The following is a 20634-nucleotide window of genomic DNA, read 5'->3' on the forward strand; positions in this document are numbered from 1 at the left end:
AAATCCGGACAGTCAAGACAAAAGTTTTGAAATGTTTTAACCTCACCAGAAAACTTGTCAATTTGAACTCCTTTAAAATTGATCATGAAACGACAAAGCGCTTTAAGCCGATCACATTTTGTTGAGGCAACCAATGTCAGTTTCGGAAAGAAGATTTTTTAGCATTTATTTTTGTAAGATTATTTCTTTCAAATGTTTGACGCGGTTACGTCTCAGATGGTTCATCCGTTGAGTCCAACTTTCGATGACTCGTTCGAGCATTTCGACTGCTAAATGGGGAATGACACTCGTCTAACGATGTGATATCACACGATCTTGGTGGCCAATCGACCAACTCAACACGTGAAATTATCTGCTCACCGAAATGTTCTCTCAAAAAATCCATTGATTGACAAGATTTGTGGGAAGTGGCGCCGCGGCGTCTTGTTGAAATCAAAAGTCGCCGAGATCATGAGCTTCAATTTCAGGCATCAAATAGTCGGTTATCAAGGCGCGATAACAGGCGATATTGACGGTTACGTTCTCACCGAGATAATTTCTGAAGAAATATGGACCGATGATGCCATCGGCCTACAAATCCACCACACCATTATTTTTTCTAGATAAAATGGCAACTTTTGTATGTCTTGGCTATTGATAAAAGTAGCTTTACTCAGATCACCCGTTATTAACAAAGCTTTCTGCATATATATTGTACAATACTGAGAATATTTTCGTTTGTGGCCAACAATAGTATTAATTTATGTATTTCTCATAAGACTAACTAGCTTCTAATAAATTCCAGTTAAAATCTGCGTAAGTAATGAAACCATTTTCTTCTCCATTTTTTACAGTTTAACAAGTTCGTTGAGTGTTTAAAGGATCCATATACAAATATATACATATGTATATAAGAGGTAGGTGTTTCGACAAATTTCGCTCGCAAATAATTTAATTAATACTTCGAAAGGCAACTAAAGAAAATTGGTGCAATAAATTAAAATTTACAAAAGCGACAAAATACGTGCAACTGAAAAAAAGAACAACAACTGCAATACAACAAGGCTCACACATACATACACATTCGTAGCGAAAATCTGCTAAAATAACAAGCGTTGAGCACTCTTGTAAAAAACATGAGGCTGTTAAGGCGAGTAAGCAACACGCAAACGACAAAGTAAAAATAATAAAAAAACAACACAAAAATTAAAAAAAAAAAACGAACTGAACATAAAAACTTAAACCGAAAAATAAAGCAATAAACGAAGCAGCGCCAAACGCCAACACAGAGATATGCAGCCAATATAACGGTATATTCATAGCCGGTTTTTCGCGCGTTAAAATAATATTTTAGTACAGTCTGCCGTAAAAATATACATACAAATGCAATGAAAATACAGTGGCGTGTGTGAGCGCAGCAAAAAATAGAAAATGTAAAATTATTTAAAAAAAACGCGGTTGTAAAATTGAGACAATAAATAACGAAATACTAACGTAGAACATTTTTAAATTCGGCAGTATTATATATGTATGTATTTCAACCTAACCTCAGTATAAGTTAGTTATATATACTGCGTTTGAGTCTGTGTACATTTAAGTTACTTTGTGTCGACTTTATTTAATTAAATGTAACAAAAACAAAAACTACAACTATTCTAAAACCAACGGCAGCGGAAATATAAAACAACAACAATAGCAACAGAAAGGTAAGTCAAATTGACTGTCAAATGCAGTTATAGAATATGGAAAAATTTTAGTAAACAATTTAGATAAATCTGCTAAGCACGCTCATATATATACAGGGTATGTCAACTAGTCATCGTTAAGTAACTAAAAAACCAGAAAACCGTTAATTTAGTTATAATACCCTTCACAACTGCATTTCTTACAGCAGAAGGGGTTATTAAAAGCTCGTCAGCTTTATTTCATCGTCCAGCTATATCACATAGTGTTTCGATCTCAACAATATTTTTGAAAAACATATCAATATTCTCGATAATAATCTTTGTCAAATTTCGTGAAGATATCTTAAGAAATAAAAAAGTTTCCCATACAAAGACTTTATATTGACCGATCAGTTTATATGGCAGCTATACGATATAGTGGTCCGATCTGAAATGTTTTTTTCGGAGAATGTAGTGCTTCCTTGGATAATAATTTAAGCTATTTTTCATGATGATATCTTTACAGTGGAAAAAGTTTCCCATACAAAGAATTTATTTCGATTGTTCAGTTTGTATGAGAGCTATACGATATAGGGTTCATATCTGGAACATTTTTTCGGAGAATGTAGTGTTTCCTTGGATAATGATTTAAACAAATTTTAGTTCTTTGAGTAATAATTTAAACCAATTTTCGTGAAGATATCCTAAGAAATAAAAACGTTTTTCATAAATAGACTATATTTTGGTCGTGCAGTTTATATGGCAGCTATATGACTTAATGATCTGATCTGAAAAATTTCTACGGAGGTTGTAGAGCATCCTTAGATAATTATTAAAACCAATTTTCGTGATGATATCTTGTCAATTAAAAAAGTTTACCATACAAAGACTTTATTTTGATCGTTCAGTTTGTATGACAGCTATATTCCATAATGGTTCAATATCGATGGTTTCAACAAATAAGTAGCTTCTTTGAAAGAAAATGACGTCTGCAAAATTTTAGATGGATATCTCAAAACTGAGACACAGATCCCGTATATACAGACAAAGAGACAGACAGGAAAAAGATATTTATTTGTACACTTTATAAGATCTCCGACCATTCCTTATGGGTATTGCCAACTTAATATACCTTTCAACAAATGTTTAATTTAATTGGGCCGATTGAATATTATTTAGACATTTCAAGCATTTCTGAAGGCATAGCACTGATTTCGACATCAATGTTTGGCTTGAAGCCTTCCATTATACAACTTTCATAAAAATACTGGTTTTTTCCCAACAAAAAAATGTTAAATTTAAGATACTATTCGATCTACCTGCCTTTGATATCTGAACGTCTCGGAATTTGTATTATATAGACTTAATTGCTTGACTAGCAAAGTTACATGGTCCCCCATCTGCTGGAAACCTGCTTCACACACAGCGCATAACCTTCAATATCACCGCTTAAGCAAAAAATCTGTACTCTCACTAAAATTTAACATCAATAATGCGTCCAATGGAGCAAAAGTCAATATTCAACATTTGCACTTATTGAGATATACCGCAGACATACTTTTGTAGATCACATTTCAAAGCTTGCGAAATCAGCTACTTTACAAACACATACTCATACGTAATTTTATACTTGACGCCACATATTAAATGTCGCAGTGGCGTTATTAGCTTGAAACAGCGTAGCTCTCGAAGAAATAGTGTCAGTGGACTGATTGAAAGGCAATAATACTAACAACATGCCATCTTAAATTCTCAAAGTGGCAATATCGATTTTGTATTTTAACACACAGACACAGAAGATTTCACTGCAGCCGCTAAAAAGTTATCTATTTCACACTACAAATATGTGGACAGAGTTGCCAGCGCGTTGGTTGTGCAGTCGTGATTTTTGGAATATTTGCAAAGTTTGAAAATTGGGTTATTGTAGCATCAGAGGTTTCAATTCGGTTGAAACAAACTCTAAGCTCATATAGGAAACTATTCTCTAACAAAGATGGTTACTCGACAAATAAATTTGAGGTTTCGCGTGAATATCAGTAACAAATTTCCCAAAAAGAAAATGTCTCAGCCACTTGGAGGAGAGTTAGTATTTGAGGATGCTTCATTTGCCGAAAAACATTGAATTATATTTTTATAGATGAATTATATCCACTTCAAGGTTCCCTACATTTTTAAAGAAAAAACACAGAAACTTCAAATTTAATTTAATAATTCGAAAGAATATTCTTTCGCATTTATTTTTTGAAGATTATCTCTTTCAAATGTTGGCGACGGCTACGTCTTAGATGGTCCACCCTTTGAGTCTAATTTTCGATGAACCGTTCGAGCATTTCGATTGGTAACTGGCGAATGACAAGCGTGATGTTTTGCTTCAAGGATTGAATCGAAACGAGATTGTACGCATAGACTTTAGACTTCACATATCCCCAGAGGAAAATGTTTAACGGGGTGATTTTACATGATCTTCGTGTTTTTTTGGATGAAATGGCAGCTCGCTCAGAAATGTGCTCAGTGTTACAAATGAACAAAACTTGGCTCGAAAACATTGAATATTCTTGGAACTTTTCAAGATCACATAGAGTGAAGTGAATATTGGGAAACTTGAACGGCTTCAGTTCTCACAATTTCGACGTAAAATGAGCATTCCACACGTCAGTCCGAGTTGCTGCGAACGGCGCCGAATCGACTCTCCAGGGTCTTCGTGTACAAGCTATATTTTCTTCCACGATGAAGTGCAAGATAAAACTGAACAAAAAAATATACAAAATTACATCTGCTTGGATCAGCCATTACTTGTCTCTATCTCACAGTAAAGTCACGGAACAACAATTTATTTTGGAAGAACTACCCGAAATTCGTCTTGGAGTGATCTATGACCTCGGTTAAATTCACCATACCATCGACATTATTTATTGACGGAGCTTCATGGCAAAAATCGAATAAAGTTCATCAATGCACTGTTGCTGAGATGAATATTTTAAGTTACTGTATTTCATATTTGTATTAATAATACAGAAAAAGTAAAGTTATACAATTTTCGAAAAATCTCCAAAAGGCTGCTTTATAACATATAAATATTAAAACAAGGTTGGTAACCTTTATAACGGTACACAAACGTTAAGTGTGGCTGCAACATGCGCATACAAATCAACAATGCAATCACGGCAGATTGAGGCCGAGTAGCAGGCCACACAACACTCAGAGAAGCAACGCGGTAGCGAATTCGCATAAATCTATATACATATGTATGTATGTTTATATAGTATGCACATACATGAGTAAGTGCGCTTTAACGGCACAGCTTTGCCGCAGCCCACTGTGCTCGCAGCAATACAATTTATCGACAATTTGCCATTTTCGTCCATTTACAGCAATTTCAGAATTTCCGAACTTTTTTTTGTGCGAATTTTTATTTCAGCACTACAAGCGAGCATAAGCGAGCGCCAAAAGTGGGCGCGAAAGCCAACCGCCAGTCGTTCATAGTTGCAGTTGCAACAACGCGGCGGGACAGTGCCGCTAATAGATACTCGGCATAAAAAATGCCGACTTTTAAATGGCACTGAAGGGAAAAAGAAAATGAAAAAAAAGAGAAAAAAGGAAGAACATCGGATGGCACTCCGAATCACCGAGGCGTTCACAATGGCGTTAAACCAAGCGCAGTCGGCTGCGTACTCGGGCGATGGAAATGCTGTGCGCCTGCTGCTCCTACTACACACACACATGCGGGGAAGACAGGGATGCATGTAAATATGGGGAAAAAGTGCGGTGAAATGGCAATTGAGTAAAACGAATGAGTTGTGCCGTCGAGGCTGGTTAAAAACGAAAAAGAAAAGAAACTATTATTCAGCTCTTTCGTGGTAATGTGAAAAAAGTAGAAGAAGAGCAAAAGGAATGCACCAAAAAAGAAGAGGAAAGTGTCATAAAACTTTTCTGGGTTGCGGATTTGTATTAATAGTTTGAGTTGTGTGGGTGCCTAGATGTGCGTGAGTGTGAGTGTAGAGCTGTCGCATTGCTGCCAAACTTGTTCTTTACGAGCACTCAGAAGTAGACCAGCATCACTAACAAGCCCGCATTCGTATTATCATATATATTATCTACATACCATGCATAAGACTATATACGAGTATACAGATAACACCGGGCAGGACAGAGAGTTAGAAAAGTGAGTCAAAGAACTTGCGCCGAATATTATCGAAATAAATATATGCTATAGTGGCCCGATCTAAATAATTTGTTAGACGATTTCAGCGTCGGACAGTAGGTTAGGTTAGGTTGTATTGGCCGGCTGCCATGCCATACACAGACCTATTGGTCCGAAGTAATGTCAGATGGAGGTTTAGTTTAGTTTGAGCTGCAGTTTATGTCATCCAGGACGTCAGCACTTTCTGTGACCTTTAAGCACGACTTGATATCTAGTTTTGATACCTCATCTATTCCCTTGCACTGCGAAGCTTCTAAATATCTATGATGGACAGAAGCATAGAACGTGTTTCAGCGTCTTCAACGTTTCTTGAGAAAAAAGGATGTAAAAATCTTCAGATAGATATCTGAAAAACTAAGGGACTAGTTCGCGTGTATATAGATGGACATAGCCCCTTGTCCTTAACATTGCATCCTGACCTGATGCGAACGGAAAACTGATCGAAGCTTCCGGTTTCCTATTTTTTTCTAAAAATTTTTTTAAGGCTCTAGATAAAAGTACTTCGTTCAAGCTCTAACTGAAATACCTATGATCCCGGAAGGAATGGTCTTTACGAACCTTCCGAACCGAAAAGTGAGATCAAGACTTTCATGTCTAATCGCAGTCACAAAGGTTTGAAGTTCACGCTGATGCAATAAGAAGCTCTTCGTTACTTTATCTATAGAATAAAAAAGTTACTCAACAACTACTCATTTCTAGTATTAATGTTCCTACGGCAGTGTATCTACAGTTCACATACGAGCCAGTAGTCTGTCAGAGACCTTTTCGGCAAAGATGGCTTGAACTGGAGTTTTCCGGCGCTGCTCCCTAATGGAGCCAACGAAAGACTTTTGGGTCATTTCTGGCCTACTGCCCGTACTCTTGGCGGCCAGCAACTTGTGACTCGATGTCTTTGTCCCAGAAATACCATAACTCCTTAGCTACGACGTGTGGACTAAGACGGAGTCGGTTTTGTGTCATCCCAGGTATAGCAAGAGGTTGGTGAGGTCTCCTTTTTATGCTCCAGGTTAATTAAAAGGATGTTTGACCCTCGTAATCGCCTCAATACTCTTCAAACAGCGCGACTAAAGTTGACGATACGTCCCAATACTGACTTTTTTCGTCCAACTGAACCTAATTGACTTCTACCCCATAATGAGCCTCCACTCACTTCTTTTCCGATGCACCTAGAGCCTGTTGATAATCTAACCTGTCGTCTATCGGCTGAACCCGAAATATCTTTCTTAGCTTTTGAGCGCTAAAATATGAGGTTTGGACCTCTTCTCCTTTCCTATCGGTAGAATCTCGCGATTGTTCCCTGCCTTTTGACCGATAATATCATTCCATGACGACCAGTATGACATACTGCCTTGAACCTCACCTTCTTTACTTTTCCTTATTCCATGGGGGCTTGTACATATGCATGTAGGTATGTATGCGTGTCTACATTCGTCACAAATCACCGTAGTGTAATAGGACTTTAACGCTGCCACTTCGTGGTCCATTTAACGGTTACATAAGTGCACACAAACATACATATTTACTCAAGTTGCGAGGTATGAGTGCTCAAAAGCGCAATGCGAAGTTCGTGTGCGAGATTTATAACGTACCAATCTATATACATATGTATATATGTGTGTAGCAGAAATTGTCTTGGGCGGTCGCCTTCGTGAAATATGATTGAGATTCAAGCGTAATAAAATCAACTGATAATGGCTATTAAATTTGGATTTTCCGTTTGCCATTTTACTGCACTGATTTACAGAAATGAATATTTTCGCAAGACTCCATGATTTCCTCCTTCACTACCTTCACCACGTGGGAGTATATCGTTATATATGGTATATCTGTGTGTGTGTTAGTAAAGGTATACAGCGAACAGAACGGAAGGAAACGAGAGAGATTTAATAAAATATAGCATGTCACAAACTCTACGCTGAGAGCGTTAACATTTTCAAATTACCGTTAAAAAGTTGAGAATATGCCGGCATGAATTTTGCATTTGTGTGCAGTGGAATTCCTGTGGGTCGGTGAATTTATCGCAAAAAGTGAACTTAAACGTGCGGCATAAATTTGAAAATCCACAAAGGCATTCTAACAGTACCTGTTAGAGATTTTTTTCCCTGTGAAACTTGGCGTTAAAGTGACGTTTTGGTTAAAAAAGTATAATTTAAAGCTGAGTAGATGCCGGTTAGGTGACTTTATAAGTATTATGTAAACTAGTTTCAGTAAAGTTTGGAAAATGTTAATTGAAGTTTTATAAAAAGAATTTAGAGAATACTTAGTCAGTTTTGAGATATCTGCATTCGGAATTTAAAATAAAGTACGAAACTTTAGCTCCCCTAAAGACTTCTATTATTCCGTTGGTAAAAAGGGAAGTTAAAGTTTTGTTATGTATTTTCTATTCGAAATCCATTTTATTACTAATTCTATATTTTTTCTGTCAAAAGCGACACATTGATTTGTGTTATCTATATTTCGACATTGGAAATGTCAGATACCATTCGGAAAGTGACAGATATTCAGTAAAAAGTATAAAATTTACGAAATGGGTCGCTATTCACTATTCCACAGTTTGCAGATTGGGCAGAAGATCGTTTGACCGATTTTACCGAAAATCATCTTTTCAGACGAGGCTCATTTTCACCTCGACGGTTACGTTAACAGCATAATTGTCGCATTTGGGGCACAAAAAAACCGCACGTAATCGTCGAGAAGCCAATGCACCCAGCACGAATTACTGTATGGTGCGGATTTTGGTCTGGTGGAATCATTGGCCCATATTTCTTCGAAAATGAAGAAGAACAGCGTAACCATCAATGGTGAGCGCGAACCGAACCAAATTTTTCTTCAAGCAAATTGAAGAGAAAGACTTGGACAACATTATGTATCCCATATGTATATTTTGGGATTAGATACAAAAAAACAAATTTTAATCTTCGAAAATCGATTTATTGTTTTTTTCAAATTTTTTCTATTAAAATCTATATATTTTTTTATAAACGGGAATAAAAAAAAGTCATTCGGTGTCAAGTCAGAACTAAGTATACGGAGGATGACTCATCAAATCGATGTTTGGAGTGGTCAAAAATGTATTTGTTTCAGTCGATGTGTGAGAGCTTTCATTGTCGTGGTGAAGAGGGATCCATTTTCAGTGGTTGGTTTTCCTGTTTTCCTGAAAGACAATTTGCAAACAGATGGTTGCGTATCACTCAGAATTTACTTGTCTGCATTGCTCTATTAGTATGGTTTCAAAATGGCCACATTTCCTACAAAAACAGGCAATAATTTGCCTGGAAGTGTTTAAGGTACGAATAACTTTTGTAGGATTAGGTTCATCTTGAAACACCCATGTAGTCGACTGCTGTTTACTTTCAGACGTATAAGCGTAAATACACTTTTCATCCTCTCTCACGATTTCACAGACATGTTTCGAAGCACCGCTATAGTATTATTTTTAACATTTCTCCCGACCAATCGACACGAGCTTGTTTATGAGCGATCTTCAAATTGTGTGGGATCCAACATGAAACAATTTTTTTACAATCAAATGTCTATGCAATATTCAATGTATGCTCTATCTATAGTTGGCTTTATCTCACAATAGTTCAAATGACGATCTGGCAAAATCAAGAAAGTTTCAGGAACAACAATAGGATTTGAACGAGCTTCATGAAAACCAACACGGAGGGTTCTACGACCTTGACTTTATTCACCTTATCATCCATAAATACTGAAGCTTCATAGCGAAAAACTGAATTAAGTGCATCGATGCACTCTTGATGAGTTAATCCCAGTCTAAAGTTTTAAAAAATAATCTCACGAAAATGTTTGCCATTTTTTGGCCGAGTAGAATATTTGAAGTTACTGTAAGCAACACAAGTAGCGACCGTAAGACAAAACGTTCTCAGTATGTATAACATAAAAAATTTAAAACTTTACGATAAAGTTGTGAGTTGCCAGATTGCAACGCTAGGGTTGCCAAATCCCAAAATATAAAAGACAACCTACGTAATCCAGTGCATAATTCATCAAACTCGGCTATTTTTTGTATCCAAAAGTGAAGAAACGGAGAAGTGCTCAGGGGTTAGTTTAATAAGTATGTCTTTTTAAGAAAAGTTGTATATATTTTTCGAACCTTAACCTTTGTAGGAAAGAAATATACCATAGGAACAATTTTACTTCGAAATAGTCTTCTTCTTTATTGGCGTAGACCCCGCCTACGCGGTTACAGCCGAGTTTAATAGTCTCCCATCCAAGGCTGTTTTCTTCTTTTTATTGGTAGTGTTTTTTTACGTGGCGGATCTCAAACGAAACGCACCACCCTAGGGAGAGGCAAAAGAGTCTATGAGGTGCAAAACAAATTTTTCTGCAAAAAAAATATCGTGTTGGAACTTAAGGTGTATTTTGAAATTTAAAAATTACTACTTAAGCCCTGCGCTCATCCCCACATGCATAAATTAAATACAGCCTTAGGCATAAATATATATCCACACTCATATACTATGTATAAACATATACGCCTCCGCGAGTGTATCATTGTTAACTTAGTGAAGTTAAATTTAATTAATTCATTCATGAGCATGACTACGTTATTACACTCGCACCTCTCTATACATACACACACATACATAAGTTCGCTGAAATTAATGCATATAGACGTACTTAAAATGGAGTGCCATAAATTTGCATACAACGCAGTACAGTTAATCACATTACACTAACAACGACGGCGTTATCACTTCAACAACAGCAGCAGCGGCAGCCTAGAAAAGCAAATGTAACAACAGCAACAATAGCAACAACGAAAACAACAGTACATGCATAAATACATGCGCTTTGTTTCATTCATTAATTGTGTTCTGCTCGTGTCGCATTAACTGTGCAAATTTGTAAGGAGCTTTAAGAGTCGCAAATGCGACAAGCCACCAGCACGAAGGAGCATGTTCGGGCGGAAGGAAGGTAGGGTGGCTGCAAGTGTCGGAAAATGTAATAAAGCACAAGGATACAGATGCCAAGGCATTAGTGTATTGACGGCAAATACAAATGCCCCATTTCCCACGTTCATTAGTCGCTTAATTCATTTGCGTTTGAGCGCGCGCGGAATGTTTGCCGCAGCTGCTGTTGAAGAGGAGCATACATATGCACGAGTATGCAGATGTGTATGTATGCATGTGTGCGGCGACATGCTGTGAACTGTAGCTGCATGCAATAAATTTATTATCTGCGTTTATAATCTTCTTGCTCGTGTGCGCTAATTTGCCTCAGATAAATACATCTGAATCTTTTTATACAAGTATTAACTATATGCTGGACAGTTCATGGCTTCGAGCGCATGCTGCGGGAGATGTAATCACATGTGGTCAAAGAATGTGACATTTATCGCTCTCATTTTGATCTACGCTATAAGAGATGACCATTATATAATCATTATTTATTCACCATTGCTGACTCAATCTTGAAAATGTAAAGCTCCTTTCATGGTTTTTAACCATAAATCGGCCGATACTTCTGCAATTTCGCGTTCGATTTTCATACGAAGTTCATCAATCGTCGCTGGGTTGTTGGCACAGAATTGACATAGCCCCGCAGTAAATAGTCTAAGGGCATCAAATCGCACGAATCAGGCGGCCAATTGACTGGGCCATTTCGTTAGATAGCACGTTGACCAAACTTGGTTTTCAATAAATCGATTGTGACATTCGCTACGTGGCTTGTGGCGACGTCCTATTGAACGACATATTGTCCAAGTCCACATCATCCAATTCGGGCCAAAAATTTTCGGTTATCATTGAGCGGTAGCGATTCCCATTCACAGTAACGTGCCGGTATTGATCATCACGAAAGAAGTACGGACCAATGACCTCGCCGGCCCATAAACCGCACCATATCGGAATATTTTCGGGATGTAATGGTGACTCATAGAGTATATGTGGATTGCTGTCTGACCAGTGACGCATATTTTGCTTATCGACGAAGCTATTCAGCCAGAAATGAACCTCATCGCAGAAGATGATTTTTCGATGAAAATCCGGAACATTTTCAAGTTTTTGCTCACCCCAATTCACGAACTTACGACGATTTTGTTAGTCAAGCGGCTTCAGTTTTTGCGTCAATTTGATCTTGAAGGATGTGGGCTAAGATATTTTTGCAAAATTCGTCACAGCGCCAACTCAGAGATGCCCAACGCTTGAGACGACGTGTGAGAGACTGATTTGAGTCTTCCTCAATTGATGCGCTAGCGGCAGCAATATGCTCGACACTATGGGCACTTCTTTGCTTCACTGGCACGGGAATATTTTGTACTATATCCGTGGATACCAGACGCTCAATTGTTGATCTAACAGAACGATTATGATGACCATAAATTGGATGTAGCGCCCGCAAAGTTTAGGCCACTGACTCTTACCGAATTTCGGTAGTAAATTTTAATAATTTTGACTCGTTGTTGGATCGCATATCTTTCCGCGATGAAATAGCAAATCTTACTAAAGGGAAATGTCAAAAGAGCGCGGAAAATATGGCGTTGTTTGCTGTCCCTATTGTTCTACTTTTGTAGCGTCCCTATTGAAAAATCTTTTATGAAAATTTTAAAAACTACCTTAACTCATTGCCATATTTCGCAGTCTCAGTATTAATTGCTCTACAATTTCCTTTCATTATTATTATTAACATCCTAAAGGTAGGCAACGTTTCTTGTTTGGTAACTCAATCATTAACCAATAAGTATAGGTACAGTCTTTAAAATGAAAACATAGCATACAATTACACGTAATAATGACTTCTTTATTGTATTTATGAATATTACTCTGGGCTTGAATAGGGCATATAATGTATACCTGACAAACAACTATCGGTTAACCTAACAAATTTGCTAAGAACAAGTATTTCTAGCCCCTCCATGTGCACTGTAAAAATAGAAGAAATGAGATGATGAGCATGTCTTTTCCCCAACCATTGTAAAATACTATAAGTGCGATAACTCATCAAATAAAACCTCAGAAGGATTAAATTTCACACAGTTATGGTATGAAAAATTGGACTCAATGCAAAAATGTGACAGTAGGCGTGCCACCACCTACTTTTAGATTAAATTTTATGTTTCAGAAACTAATCGGGAACAATATCGACTAACAACATTTTAATATTGGCATGTCCACTCCCAGTATATATTAATTACATCTGATTTTTTGAAAGTAGTATCTTGAAAGTATGTCAACTCTTAACCAAAAAGGGTTGACATCGGACCATAAATTTTGAAGCTCCCAGAAACCTCATTACTTCTCTATGAATAATACCGAATATATCGATAAAACACTGAGTTATATGGTATTAATGAAATTCAGAGAGTAAATTTTCCTGATAATAAAGAGCTCTTGTATCAGCCCCTATATATCAAATATAAAGCTTCGAACTTCTAATTGACTCTTATCGTTTATATCGAGCAATGTATAACCCATGTATACATGTCTTAATATCAGGGTATACTAGTCCTGTACGCGGTAAACCTAATATTCTGATGACTTCTAGGTGATTTTAAATAGTTTTTTGGGCCAATGTGTGTGATATTTTAATGAAATTATGAGTCTTTAACTACTATGTCTGGATATGAATAAAATCAAACCAAATGACTATATGACTTTGAGCTTAGGTTGGATGCAGAATCTAATAGTGACATTCGAATATATAAATATTGTTTTTCTTGTTCTTTTCTTATAACATAAAGACCTGCTAAGGTCTGAAACCATTTTCTGGCTTTGATCTTTCAAACTCTAAACTAGTCCTTTTAAAACTCTAAACTAATCCATCTTTACTTGTTTCGTATTATTATTAATGCCTCTAAGTGCTTTTTAGTTTCCAAGTTTTTCCATTTTGTTAAATGACTTATTAGTAATACTCGTAACATCATAAATGTAGGCAACATTTCGTTTGTGCCAACTTATTTTAAAGTTTAAAACTATATAATATTACAATATTGCCTACATTCAGGCGCTTGATACATATTCTGTTATATTCTTCTAAAATTTATGTAATTTTCCTTTAGATTACATTTTAAGCTAAAACATAGCTTAATATAACTGAAACTACTTCTTGCGCATAAATGTTACTTTAAGCGTAATGAAGTCATAGCTCATACAACGTCAAGTGAGCGAACGCAACGCAGCTGTGCACCTGACTCTCACAACCGCCAACCAGCTAACGTTATGCAGTTTTAATAAACAAAGAATTACGCAACTCGATAAACGTAAACAGACTTTTATGGCCCAACAGGGATGAAACGAAGCAACTATTAATAAAAATATAGTATATAAATTTGTAAAATGTACGGAGATAGTGGCTAGATTATAACAAAGCGAAAAAATGAATGAGAATATTTTAGGTATTTTTAATAAGGTCACAAATTTTGTATAATTAAATTAAATCCGAAACTGCTTTCAACGCTTTCCAGTAGGTTATGCATTCAGCGCATAATTCAGCTAATATTATTTTAAGCTGAATAAATGCTGAAAGTCAAAAACCATCAAAAGCCGACTTCAAATTTATTCTCCCGACAGTCCAACCGGTTTTCATAAGTTAAGTGGGTTATAGTCTATAGGAATACACTCTTTGAAAACCCGGTCTAGACCCTCAGATCTTAAGATCTGAAATTTTGTACACATTCTTTTATCCCCAAGAAGCTGCTCGTTTGTAGAAACCGCTGATATCGGAAGATAGGTAATTAAGAGGGTTGACCTTCGGGCTCAATTAGTGCTAGTAGCACCATTTTGATGCCTATCGTGACACCTTATCTTGATATCACGTTCCGTGGTGGTGTTCAAACCATTTGGTGCCGTCAATGAAACTACTTATGTATTTCCATTATGCTTTTTTTAGATATACATACATTTTAGGTTTGGTATCTGATGGATTCCAAAACTTCTTTGTCTGATTTGTGATATATCTGAGCACTCACAGAGAAAGTGATAAACCGTTTCTTTGCCTCCTTCTAGTTTACAGCAACGGCACTAGTTGTTATGGGACATTCCCATTGTTAACACATGTTGCTATATCTGCTTTCTTATCCTGCATTTGGTTGTAGATCTCCATCCATTCTGCGCTCTTTGTTCAAAATGCGCATTAAGCTCCCTCTTGATTGCTTCTAGCGTATAAGGTTTTGTCTCTGTTTCGGTTTCGTTTAGAGAAGCTCTTGACTTAGCCAGTTCGTCTGCTTTTCGTTACCGAAAATGTTCCTAAGGCCAGGATTTCTTCTGTAGTTGTTCAATAGAGCTTCACAGGCCTTCTCTATGCCCAGTATTTCCGCTGAAAAGATGCTAGCTAAGTTCGATGGACAGTAAGATAGAAAGATATCAAACTCCACAGTACATTTTGGACCCGTTTGTATGGTTTGAAGTAGTACTCTTCTCCCTACTAAACCTGGGTATCCAGGAATTCTCACCTGGGAGTCCCTATTGAAGTCCAGCCGTGGAAGAATATAGTCTGATTTATTTAGATTAAAGTCTATTGGCAGTTAGTACAGGAGCATATGATAACGGACTACCATAGAATATATCTTGCATACAAACTGATCGATCACAATCAAGTTCTTGTTTGAATACCTCTTTCATATGACAAGACATCTTCACAAAATTTGGCATGGGTTATTATCCGTGGTAGTGCTACCATTTCGAAACAAATTATTCAGATCAGACTATCATAGCATATACCAATACAAGCCATCAGAATAAAGATCTCGTTATACCCTTTTATGATAATATTGAGTAGTCGAATAAGTCTTTTCGTATTTTTAATCAAACTTAAAATTATTTTTTTTATATTTATAATGAACTTTAATGAACCAAATATGTACTACGAAGTATGACAATTAAGTAGTGAGTCTGATTCCATAAAAACCGTATATTTGAAAATTATTCTACAACTCTGCCATCCCTTCAAAGTAGTCCCTTTGGGCAGCTACACAGCGATTCCAACGTTTTCCATGCATCGTAACATTTCTGGAACGCTTCGACTGGGATGTCCGCGAGTACCCTCGTCATGGCCGCCTGGATGTCCGTAATCGACTCAAAATGGGTTCCTTTGACCACCGATTTTGCTTTAGGAAACAGAAAAAAGTCACAGGGTGACATGTCGGGCGAATAAGGCGGCTGTTGCAACACGGCGATCCCTTTAGAGGCCAAATACTGAGACACGCAGAGGGCGGTGTGGCACGGCGCGTTGTGGTGATGAAGGATCCAGTTTCGCAATCTTTCGAGTACTTGGCAATAGTAGACGTGATTCACAGTTTTCACCGGTAGAACGAATTCTTTGCGGACGATTCCACGGCTATGAAAAAAGCAACAATCATCGCTTTCACCTTCACTGGTCACAGGTTTACCACAAGCACGGCAATAAAATCAGTCTCATTACTTAATTGTCAAACCTCGTATTTTGGTCGACCACTTTTTTCGATTTTTCCACTAGAGGCATTATTGCTTAAAATTTTGTTATTTCTTTTTTATTATTATAAATTATTATGCAAAAATACATGATTTTCACAGAGGTCGATTTCCTACAGGGCTACGGTGACACATTTCTTCAGCTGCGTTAATTTTTCAACGCCATGCTGCGGAACAGCAATTATTATATGTTTATTGAGATTTATTGTTACTACGCTACGCTTTGCTAGTCTCTGCATTTTGTTTTGTTGTGGCGCTTGTTTTTGTTGTTTACCTGTGATTCAGCCTTCCGTGAAGCTGTGCATTTTAGAAGCAAGCCGTAGTAAATTCCATATGGAGCACTTAAGGCTTCTTTATTGCAGTTATATACAAATATATATACATATATGTACATACATACATACATATACAATTATGTACATATGTACTCTATATGCTTATGCACGTATTCCTAAGACCCATTTATAAGCTTAATGAGCACTTCATATTAACTGTTGATATTTGCTCGCCATTAAAGCCCAGCGCAACTATTAAATCATAGATTATTCATCAAGCAAGTCATCAGCCAAGTGGCGTGATAATCAAGAATGCTCGTTTCAGCGGATTAAATCTGAGAAATGCTTCAATATTAAAGCAGTGCAGTAGCATATTCACATGAGAAGATTTAATTTAAAGCAAAATTGTGCCATAATTCCAGCTCCTTGACTGAAACAATGAATTTTATATCTCTGAAAGTGCTCTTCAGCAAAACTCTCAACCAAAAACTCATTGCAAATCAATTTCAATTCGAAAGTGAGTAAAACTCTCTCAAAATAATAACATTTCCAAGTGTAACTCAACTCAAATGACCCCATTCTATGACAAGCCAAGGGTGCTGTGAACCAGAAAAAAAGTGAAGCTGTTGATGTGAATGAGCAAAAAAATAAAAAAAAAAACGAAAAGAAAAGTGAAATTGAAAAGTACGACCGTTATAGAAATGAGAATGAGTGAGTGGACGCGCATACGCACACACATACATACACCTTCAAGTGAAATCAAAGTTTGAAGCGTATACTCATAACTGTGAAAAGCGAAAAGTTTACCATTTCATTTTGTGCAATTTTCCGCTTTTAATGCGAGCTCTCGCATTTGCTTACATTTGCCCGAGTGCGGCCATAAAAAGTTTCGTCTAACTTGTGTTATTAATAAATATGTACTCATGTATCAGCGGTAAATGTAAGTTAGTGCCTAGAAATATGGCGTATGCAATGCGGCTGATGCGTAGAAAAGTAAGGGAAAACTTGTTTTGTTGGTCAGGGCGTATGAGTGATGTGTTTATTTATTAGAAATGACTGATGGCAGTGAGTAGAGGCATACAAACAAATCAGTATTGGATCTAACTTAACTAATAAGGCGAATTGAATTGGCATTACATTACAGAATTGCTTATCATCATTTATTCTTTAATTTAAGGGTGCTGCTTTAAGGACATGCTTTTGTGTGTGTGCTGAATACAAAGAACAAACTGTTTCAATTTTTTGAATGCTTGAGTTATAAATCCCATTGTGTCTCTGACAATCCTTTTCAATATTTTTACACTATTCTGCGAAACATTTGCGTTTGAAATATGTTTTTAATGAAAAAAATTAAAATTTGCATCTGATCAAAATTGACCCGTACTGAAAAAACTACCATATATCCACTGACAATCGTTTAAAAAATTGTATATTATTTTAGGAAATATTTGTGTCGGAAATATAGTTTTAATGAAAAAAATAAATAAAACTTGCATCTGATCAAAATTGACCCGTACTGAAAAAATCCTTTTGAAAATTTTTACACTGTTCGAGGAAATATTTGCGTTGAAAATATGGTTTTAATAAAAACAAATGAAATTTGCATCTGATAAATAAATAAATAAATAAATTGACCCGGACTAAAAAAAGCTACCTTTGAAGTATTTTAATGATTTTCAAGTACCGTTTCTTTAATACTATTTTCAACACACGACTTTTATGAGACAAATATTCGATGACTTCCCGACCTTCACTTGATACTTTGCACCCCTCAAATACTTATGTTCGTGATAAAGTAAACTTTTCAAAAATTTTCTACGACATTTTCAAAGATACTACGGCCGTGATTCTATTAAAAACACAAAACTTACCAGTCCGGGTCAAATTTGATCATGTAATATTTATTAATCTTTTCCGGTTCTGACGACGGAAAAATAGTGTTCTTTCGCTAGGACAATGCACCGTGACAAAGTCATGGAAAAAATCAGTAAATTGTGCTTCGAATTGCTTCCACTTCCACCATAATCTCCAGATCTGATGCCCAGCGACTTTTTTCTGTTCTCAGATCTCAAAAGAATGTCCAATGGGAAGAAATTTCGTCGAATGAACAGCTAATCACCGAAACTGAAAACGATCTGTCATAACACAGTCATGACATTCTTGTGGAAACTCTTCTTAAATATTCTCGGTCGTTTTATATTAAAGGTTATCCATAATTCAGGTAGTTCGTAGCAATAAATAAGTAGATTTTCGCAGGAACAGCGCTCTACATTGACTAAATTAGGTAGATATTAAAACGAAAATTTTGACTCAAAGTTTTTGAACTTTGAACTTCGATTTGAACTTCTTTCTCTTGAAATACGTTTCAATATCCCTATTACATCCAGGTAAGCAGTTTAGCTTTGAAACCTTGCCTTTCGATTGAGGCCAATAGCGATATCTTCACTTGCAAACAAATTTATTCAAACCTCCAACTTAATCACTGATTAATTGAAGAACTTTAAAAAGTTAAACGCCACAATAAAGCCATAAAAGCTCTCCGCTGTTGATGCTTTTTGCAAAATCTTGTAAATCGGCGGCATAAACATTGGCTTAAATGTCGTTTACACGCCATTTGCTGCCAGTTGACAAACAATCTAGATGAAAACAAAAACAATGTGGAAAAAACAAAATCAACGAAAGCAAAAACCGTTAAAACAGTTTAAAAAAAGAAAATATACCGCTAACTCAAGCTGCAAGCGCAGCATAAAAGTGCCAGCATGTTGCCGACCACAAACCGGAAGTGATTTATAAAGGCGTCTAAAGACTATTGACAAACTCTGTCAAGCGCATTAAAAGGCAAAAGGACCACACTATGCAAGTGAGAGAGGAGGTATTGCACTTCACTCCTTTTAAAGCTCGCTATAATCGTGGTCATTTGTGCTGCTGAACACTCTTTGTGTGTAAATTTTGGGAAATGCCAAAGTTGGTTGGTAAATAGAAGTGAGTTTACGGAAAATGGATAAGTGAAAATAAGAAGAAAACATTAACGAAGGCTGCAACGAAGATATAATAACCTTCGCGGTTGCATTTTTTATAACAGCAAAGGGTATAAACAGATCGTTAAATTGATTCTAATCGTTCAGTTTATATAACAGCTATATGCTATATTGGTCCACAGTCCGATAAATTACTAACTTCTTGAAGACGTGAGTAAAATTCCGGAGTGATGTTTCAAAAACTGATGGACCAGTTCGCCTCTATACCTGCAGATGGGCATGGCTAAATCGACTCAGCTCTTCAGTTATTTTTTTAACGGTTATCTAATCCCCGCTTGGTTGGTTGTCTTCGAAGTAATCTAACAGTAGTTCTAGAAACATGCTGTTACGACGGGATCGGTTTATAGAATGAGTAGTGTGAGATGACTGCTGGGCATTCAATGAAGTCGTTGAAGCGATGCGCGACTTGTTGCCTGCTGGAGATATATTTGATATGTCGGGGTGGATTCTGGATAAGCAGGAATTTAACTTGTGACAGTATCCAAAACTAAGTTCCGCAGGGATCACTCTGAGTTCTTGCGGGGAATCAAGTTTTTCGTCTGCAATGGGTGGTGCTTTGACATCAAGTACGACAATAACTGAAAGTGAGTCGGTGAAGGTTTTAATAGCTCCACTGTGAATGGCGGTCAGTGCGTGGTCGAAGTGAGTTGCGTCGGAAGTGTGGTCGGCGTACTATTTGATGTCGTCGACGTAATAATCGAAAGACCTCTTGATGTTCCTAAGAGGAGACTCCGATTTAAACAGAAGACTGTAGAGATAGTTTCTTCAAAACTATCTCAGCAAAAAGTGCTTGTAAAGGAATTTGTTATGTTCTTTATTGGAAGCATGCGGGCCTAGCTGTGTCACTTTTTGACCGGAGACTTCAAGAGGCATCCAGTTATAGCCCGCAGCGTAGTGTTTTGACACGTCTGAAGCTTCTTCGTCTACCTCCCACCACATCCAAGCGACCATATCGGTACGGCGTACTTTAATACATCCCGAATGATGGCCTTGTATGTTGCCAACAACGTTTCTTTGTCTTTTCCCTATGAGCTGCCCTCTAGCAACTTGAGGATTTTGTTGTGG

The 20634-nt window shown here is 36.9% G+C and overlaps 1 protein-coding gene across 3 annotated transcripts in view; it reads left to right on the forward strand.

Annotated features, from left to right (window-relative positions):
• The first annotated feature begins 860 nt into the window (after positions 1-860).
• LOC105234071 (protein still life, isoform SIF type 1) overlaps positions 861-20634 on the forward strand; it is a 282702-nt gene continuing 262928 nt past the window's right edge. For all 3 annotated transcript variants that reach the window (XM_049457998.1, XM_049457997.1, XM_049457999.1), the window contains exon 1: positions 861-1685. The gene's annotated coding sequence lies outside the window, so the exon portion shown is untranslated. The remainder of the gene's footprint in view (positions 1686-20634) is intronic.

This window comes from Bactrocera dorsalis, chromosome 5, assembly GCF_023373825.1.
Source record: "Bactrocera dorsalis isolate Fly_Bdor chromosome 5, ASM2337382v1, whole genome shotgun sequence".
NCBI lineage: Eukaryota > Metazoa > Arthropoda > Insecta > Diptera > Tephritidae > Bactrocera > Bactrocera dorsalis.